Below are 7982 nucleotides of genomic sequence, written 5' to 3' on the forward strand. Positions count from 1 at the left end.
TATCACCTGAAGGGAGGCTATGGGAATCAGATAAAATAATGTATTTAAAGTCCTTATTGAGCAGACACTGTACAAATAGTTCCTATGCTTATTTGGTTGCTTTCTTTCTTTCTTTCTTTCTTTTGTCTTTTGAGACAGAGTTTTGCTCTTGTTGCCCAGGCTGGAGTGCATTGGTGCAATCTCGGCTCACTGCAGCCTTTGCTTCCCAGGTTTAAGTGATTCTCCTATCTCAGCCTCCCAAGTACCTGAGACTACAGGCTTGCACCACCAGGCCTGGCTAATTTTGTAATTTTAGTAGAGACAGGGTTCCACCATGTTGGCCAGACTGGTCTCAAACTCCTGACCTCAGGTGATTCGCCCGCCTCAGCCTCCCAAATTGTTGGGATTACAGGCGTGAGCCACTGCGCCTGGCCTATATTTGGTTGTTTTCTTACTTGGGTCTCTCTTACTCCCCGAAGAGTTTAAAGCATCTCTCCTTGAGAATCTCTCAGCAGTCTTACACTCCAGGCTGATATTATTGCATGTGAAGCTGGACAAATACCTGCAGTGATCAGAACCTCAGCTGGAGCTTTAGGTGCAGAAAGGTAATTTTTACTTCCTTTATCTAAGAAAATTTAAGGAAAGTACAAGCCACCGAGCAAACGCTTAGTTGCTCCTGAGCACACAGCACTGCCTGTGTGCTGGACGGTGGAGGGGAAAGAGAGGGAGGGAACAAAGAACAAAAGCAGCTCTACCCGCAACTGGGAGAGTTGTTCTGGTTGCTATAGATGCTATAGAGGCAACATTCAAAGTCATTGACAGTCTCTCTAAAGTCTTCTTGTGATTTTTCCAAAGGTTTTAACTCATGACTTCAATGGTATACTACACACCAGGGAATATGAGAACACTACATACTAACCAATGCTTTCTCCCCGAGAGGCAAATATTGAAAAACCACAGTGAGACATCAGGTATCCAGAAGTATTTTTTGCAAACGTTTGTTTCTACTGAGGGTCATTTGAGCTCAAGTTTGACCAAAAGTATTTTAGATGATTTTACATTTTATTGATTTTTTTCAGATCTTAAGCCACATAAATATGTTTTTAATTTGAAGAGAAAAGTTATTCATTAGGCTTGCATGTACTTTCTGCTAAACTAATTGTCGTGTTTAGTGATTGTGTTTATAACATTCATAGAAATAAGTGATGCATGCATTTCTTATGATGTAGTAAATTTTAGCTGAAGGCCTTCAAAATCTGACAGACACCACTGGCAAAACCTGAGGTGCTGCAATTACAGGCCCAAGAAAGACCCATTCTATTTTATCTGTATAGCAAAAATTGTAGGGAGAATTTCTATTTATTTAGCTACGCATTTGTTTTCAAAGCCTCTCTGTGGTTTAAAAATCCCTTGAGTGGAGAAGGAAGTTGTATGGAAAAGCTCCTTATCTTGGGTGGTCGTTAATGGGATCAAAACAATGCCCAAAGTCTGCTTTGTTAGGGGGGAAAAAAAGACAGTCATGAGCCGCACACAGATGACATGGAACTTCAGCATTGTTAGTCAATCCTTGATGTTTCTCACTCTTAAACCTTAGTAGGAAAGGTGAGTTAGTAAATACATGAAAGGAAGTAATGATTCGTTGTTTTTGTTTCTATCATTCAAGGAGAAAACTACTAATGTTAGTGTTTCAGATACTTTTCTCTTATTTTTCCTTTAATAAATTATCTAGGGGTAAGCTTGAAAGAGTAAGCAGGAGGCTCTCCACAGCACAAAGTCACCCAGCAGAATGGGAGCAGCTTTGCAGAGAGAGCAGGGCTCCTTTCAGAGGCACCTGGGTGGACTGGCTCACTCCTGTTGGTGGCAGCCAGGAAAAGGGGCCACTAGTGCTCGGGGTTGTTGGATCATGTAACCTTCCTGGTCACCATCACCAGTCCTAAGCTGGAACTGTAACTTAGGGTGTGGCATAGGAGTATAGAAACTTGAGCTTTACAACTGGGCAGGAAGACATTCCAGGAACCAAAATTGTATAAATCAAAAAGAAAAATGTTTTGGTATGACAAAGCAAAGTCATATGTAGTACACTCTTTACAATTAAATGTCAAATGTCAACAAAATGTGGAACCAATGGTAAAAACAAATGGATATACCTCAGCATATACTGTGACATATTGCACATTTATTTGGGCCTTTCTCCGCTGCACAGCTGTTGGTTTGGTTTGGTTTGGTTTGTGATCTGATTCTTAAGTCTCTGTCCTCTCTCTCTCTCTCTCTCTCTCTCTCTCTCTCTCTCTCTCTCTCTCTCTCTCTCTCTCTCCCCCTCTCTCTCTCTCTCTCTCCTTCTGATTGTTGAATTGTGGAAATACCAAAACCTATCCATAGTTCTAGAATTCCAGGATAATTGCTTCTCATCTATTCATGCAGATCATCTATTCGCACAACTTATTATTAACATACATGTAGTGAAAAATATTTCTGATTTACTACTTTCTGACACTCAGCCTTCTGTTCCTGAAATAATCAAGCTAATCATTTCTTTTGAAGCATCCCCTATTCCCTTCTTCCCTAAATCACTGTGTGTTTACGTTACCTTTCCTAGGCCAGTGCCTCTGCCTGGAAGTCCCCAGGCAGCCTGGATTCCACACCATAGTAGTAGCACTGCAAGTTACTAATGCTCCCTAGGCCTGGGTCTCCTGGTCTTTGAAATGGAGAGAACAATAACAGTAACAGTAAAAGCTACCTCATGAGTTACTAGGATTGACAGATATATAATAGCTAATATCTATCATGTTAGGCATAGTCCTAAGTGCTGCTCATATATTGTCTAGTTCCTTCCTCATAGCTATCTTATTTACCTCCAAATGGGATACTGTTATTATCCCATCAAACACACGGCAAAATTAACATTTAGAGAAGTGAGCTAACTTACCCAACTACACCCAGCTATTAATAGTAAATGTGGGCCAGGTGTGGTGGCTCATGCCTATAATCCCAACACTTTGGGAGGTCAAGGCGGGTGGATCACCTGAGGGCAGGAGTTCAAGACCAGCCCGACCAACATAGCGGAACCCTGTCTCTACTAAAAATACAAAATTAGCCGGGTGTGGTGGCAGGTGCCTGTAATCCCAGCTACTTGGGAGGCTGAGGCAGGAGAATCGCTTGAACCCGGGAGACAGAGGTTGCAGTGAGCCAAGATCACGCCACTGCACTCCAGGTTGAGCAACAGAATGAGATTCTATCTCCAAAAAAAAAAATTAAATGCACAGCTAGGTATGAACTCTGGAAGTCTGCATCTCAGGTCTGTCCTAATATCCGTGTATTCCTATCATGAAACTATATTAATTATATTTGTAGCAGAGTATGTGATGCATGGTACTTGCTAAGTCAATGTTTATTAATTTATCTTTTTCATAACTTTATCTTATTCCTTAGAATTCAACCCTGTCAGCCAGACGGAGGGTCTCCCACATGCTGCAATCTGCTCCGTACTCTGTGCTGCTCTGCTGGGCTGTCACTGCTCCCTGTGTGTTTCTGCAGGCGAGGTCTTCTCCCAGGTAATTGCTAGTTTCCTTGTCTCTCCCACTAGCCTGTAAGTCTACTGAGAACTTATTAAGAATGGCATCTCTCTCAGCTCTGTGCCCTAAATGCCTAACACATTTTAGGGATTCCATAGAAATCTGGCGAACAAACGAGAGGACATGTGAATGTCTCCCTTTGATCTTTCCCCTGGAGCAAGCAGTTTTCCCCACAGCTCTCCCTGAAGCGAGGCTTCTGTCTGAGCATTGGCCTGCTGCCATCTCCTGGAGATCAATGGTGATTTTAGAGATAATAAAGATAATAGAGCTCTGGGATAGTATTTTTTTCTAACCAACTACAAACAAACTCAACATTTTACTAGCAAAGCTCTGCATGTTTTTTTGTTGTTAAAGAACCAAACCATTTTAATGATTTTTTAAATAATGTTAAGGAAAACAAAATAGATCTCTTTAAATGTTTTATCTAAAATGAATCAATTTCTGAAAGTTCACAATCTTCATCCATGCTACAATGTCATCAGGATATTAGTTATATTGTGTGTTTTGTGGTTTCTGGTTATAACCCTCCCATGTTCTAGTGGTCTATTTTTACAATATATCTTACAAAAAGAGGGAGAACTGTATGTTTCTAGCAGGCAGAGTTGAATAGTGTCATATTCCCTAAAAATTTTTCATTCTGTTGAAACAGTTCTGAGGTACGCACTATTAGATAGATTTATTCTTAGCTCAACTGTTAGTCATTTGGAGGCATGACACCATTGAGCTTAGTGGGAGTGGGATGGCCAAAAATGACTCAGAATGAATTTGGATGCAGCCAATCACAAGCCAGGTCTCAAGAGCACTGTTGCCTGCTCTCAGTCTGCCAGCCTGAACCACATCGCCTCAGTCATCCCTCAACTCTGGGATCCCTGTCCTACTCAGTGGCATGCAAAGTCAGCTGCCCAGATCCCAGCAGGAATGCAAGAAAGAAAATACTAGAACTTCTATTTATGGTTATTTTAATACTTCATCAAAGAACAAAATTTCAGCAAACTGAGTTTTAAAGATCAAATTGGCTTCTGTCAGTGATTCATGAACTGGGCAGCATTTGGTCTACGGAATAGGCAGGCACTTTGCTGGGTGTGGCATAGCAGTCATGTTTTGTGTGGTAGTTTGAACAGAAACAAGGAAACAGCAAGTACAAAAAGCGGAATGGTTAACGTCAGGTTACGTTTCTTGAATAAGTTAAAGCAGAGGGGACTGCATCATAAAATGAGTGAGTCCATTTTGGGCTGGTTCACTGGGGCCTAATGCAGGAACTCAGTCCAAATCGATGGCTGTATTAGGCTATTTTCTGTTGCTTATAACACAATACCCAAAACTGGATAATTTGTGTAAAAAAAGGAACTTGCTTCCTACAGTTATGGAGGCTGAGAAGTCCAAGGTCAAGAGGCTGCATCTGGTGACAGTCTTCTTGCTGGTAAGGTCTCTTTGCAAAGTCCCCAGGTGGTGCAGGGTATCACATGACATGGAGCTGAGCATGGTGATGTGCTGGCTCAGGTCTCCCTTCCCCTTCTTATAAAGCCACCACTTCTCTCCCTGTGATAACCCATTAATCCATGAATAAATTAATCGCTTCTTGAAGGAAGAGCTCTTATGATATAATCACCACTTAAATGCCCCATGTTTCTTTTTTCTTTTTTTTTTTTTTTGTAGAGATAGGGTCTTGCCACATTGCCCAGGCTGGTCTCAAACTCCTGGGCTCAAGCAATCCTCCTGCCTCAGCTTCCCAAAGTGCTGGGATTATAGGCATGAACCGCTGCAACTGACCCCATGTTTCAATCCTACCACATTGGGGAATAAGTTTCATGAAATATAGGGAACACATTCAAACCATAGCAGTGACCTTTCATAAATTTTTTTTAACAACTTTTGTTTTGTTTTTTTTTGTTTTTTTTTTTTTTGTTTTTTTTTAGATGAATCTTGTTCTCTCTCCCAGGCTGGAGTGCAGTGGCATGATCTCGGCTCCCTGCAACCTCCGCCTCCCAGGTTCAAGCAATTCTCCTGACTCAGCCTCCCAAGTAGCTGGGATTACAGGCACCTGCCACCACACCTGGCTAATTTTTGCATTTTTTAGTAGAGATGGGGTTTCTCCATGTTGGCCAGACTGGTCTCGAACTCCTGACCTCAGGTGATCCACCCACCTTGGCCTCCCGAAGTGCTGGAATCACAGGCGTGAGCCACCACGCCAGGCCTAACAACTTTTAAAGTTCTATTTTTGTGTGTATTTTTAAATATACACAATATATTCAGAGAGTAATATATATTTATAGTTTATAAATGAATATACATGCATTAGAGATTCTCAAAGCATTTCTATAAGTAGGGTGCATCCCCAATAGAAGAAAAAAGCAGGTTTCAAGCAATAAAGAATGTATGAAAAGCTAGAGGTCAACCAGAGAGCCCAATGCATTTTATTGGTTAGGTGTGATGTGTGTAATTTTTTCGCCACAGGCTCAGGCAGAGTGTGAGACATTTGCAAGTGGAACAGCAGGAAATGATGGGGTTCAAGTGACTAGGGGAGCAGGGGACTGGGCACTTTGAGAAGTAAGAAGACTACCTAGGCAAGGCAACTAGGAATCCACCCAAGTTAGTCTTTCTGAAAGAGAATTCTGCTTCAATTTAATTTCCTTTGAAAAAAGAAGAAAGGTTTTCTTGGAAAATCACAGCAGATTATCTATGGAATTAGTAAATCTTTGTCTTGAGTCCTATCTCTTTAAGTAAATTCCGAAGTGGTTTAAATTCCCAGCTTAATCTTTCAAGACGATCTCCTGTACTGTCATCACACTGCAGAATGTGTCTGTAAGGGGAAGAAATGAACTTGAAAAAACAAATCCTTTTGTTTTTTTTTTTGTTTTTTTTTTTATTTTTTATTTTTTATTATACTTTAAGTTCTAGGGTACATGTGCATAACGTTTATATCATGTATAACTCCCCAATGCAATCCCTCCCTCCTCCCCCCTCCCCATGATAGGCCCCAGTGTGTGATGTTCCCCTTCCCGAGTCCAAGTGATCTCACTGTTCAGTTCCCACCTATGAGTGAGAACATGCGGTGTTTGGTTTTCTCTTCTTGTGATAGTTTGCTAAGAATGATGGTTTCCAGCTGCATCCATGTCCCTACAAAGGACGCAAACTCATCCTTTTTGATGGCTGCATAGTATTCCATGGTGTATATGTGCCACATTTTCTTAATCCAGTCTGTCACAGATGGACATTTGGGTTGATTCCAAGTCTTTGCTATTGTGAATAGTGCCGCAATAAACATACGTGTGCATGTGTCTTTGTAGTAGAGTAATTTACAATCCTTTGGGTATATACCCAGTAGTGGGATGGCTGGGTCATATGGTACATCTAGTTCTAGATCCTTGAGGAATCGCCATACTGTTTTCCATAATGGTTGAACTAGTTTACAATCCCACCAACAGTGTAAAAGTGTTCCTATTTCTCCACATCCTCTCCAACACCTGTTGTTTCCTGACTTCTTAATGATTGCCATTCTAACTGGTGTGAGATGGTATCTCATTGTGGTTTTGATTTGCATTTCTCTGATGGCCAGTGATGACGAGCATTTTTTCATGTGTCTGTTGGCTGTATGGATGTCTTCTTTTGAGAAATGTCTGTTCATATCCTTTCCCCACTTTTTGATGGGGTTGTTTGTTTTTTTCTTGTATATTTGTTTGAGTTCTTTGTAGATTCTGGATATTAGCCCTTTGTCAGATGAGTAGGTTGCAAAAATTTTCTCCCATTCTGTAGGTTGCCTGTTCACTCTGATGGTAGTTTCTTTTGCTGTGCAAAAGCTCTTTAGTTTAATGAGATCCCATTTGTCAATTTTGGCTTTTGCTGCCGTTGCTTTTGGTGTTTTAGACAGGAAGTCCTTGCCCATGCCTATGTCCTGAATGGTACTACCTAGATTTTCTTCTAGGGTTTTTATGGTATTAGGTCTAACATTTAAGTCTCTAATCCATCTTGAATTAATTTTCGTATAAGGGGTAAGGAAAGGATCCAGTTTCAGCTTTCTACTTATGGCTAGCCAATTTTCCCAGCACCATTTATTAAATAGGGAATCCTTTCCCCATTTCTTGTTTTTGTCAGGTTTGTCAAAGATCAGATGGCTGTAGATGTGTGGTATTATTTCTGAGGACTCTGTTCTGTTCCACTGGTCTATTTCTCTGTTGTGGTACCAGTACCATGCTGTTTTGGTTACTGTAGCCTTGTAGTATAGTTTGAAGTCAGGTAGCGTGATGCCTCCAGCTTTGTCCTTTTGACCTAGGATTGTCTTGGCAATGCGGGCTCTTTTTTGGTTCCATATGAACTTTCAAGCAGTTTTTTCCAATTCTGTGAAGAACTCATTGGTAGCTTGATGGGGATGGCATTGAATCTATAAATCACCTTGGCAGTATGGCCATTTTCACGATATTGATTCTTCCTATC

General features: G+C 41.0%; 1 long non-coding RNA gene across 1 annotated transcript; it reads left to right on the top strand.

Moving 5' to 3' along the window:
• Positions 1 to 444: 444 nt before the first annotated feature.
• Positions 445 to 3524, top strand: LOC117063867. The gene is made up of 3 exons (XR_004429134.1): positions 445 to 584; positions 835 to 950; positions 3409 to 3524. It is a non-coding gene; the product is annotated as an uncharacterized LOC117063867 (long non-coding RNA).
• Positions 3525 to 7982: the final 4458 nt, after the last annotated feature.

The sequence above is a fragment of the Trachypithecus francoisi genome, unplaced genomic scaffold, assembly GCF_009764315.1.
Source record: "Trachypithecus francoisi isolate TF-2019V2 unplaced genomic scaffold, Tfra_2.0 Lachesis_group19, whole genome shotgun sequence".
Taxonomy (NCBI): Eukaryota; Metazoa; Chordata; class Mammalia; order Primates; family Cercopithecidae; genus Trachypithecus; species Trachypithecus francoisi.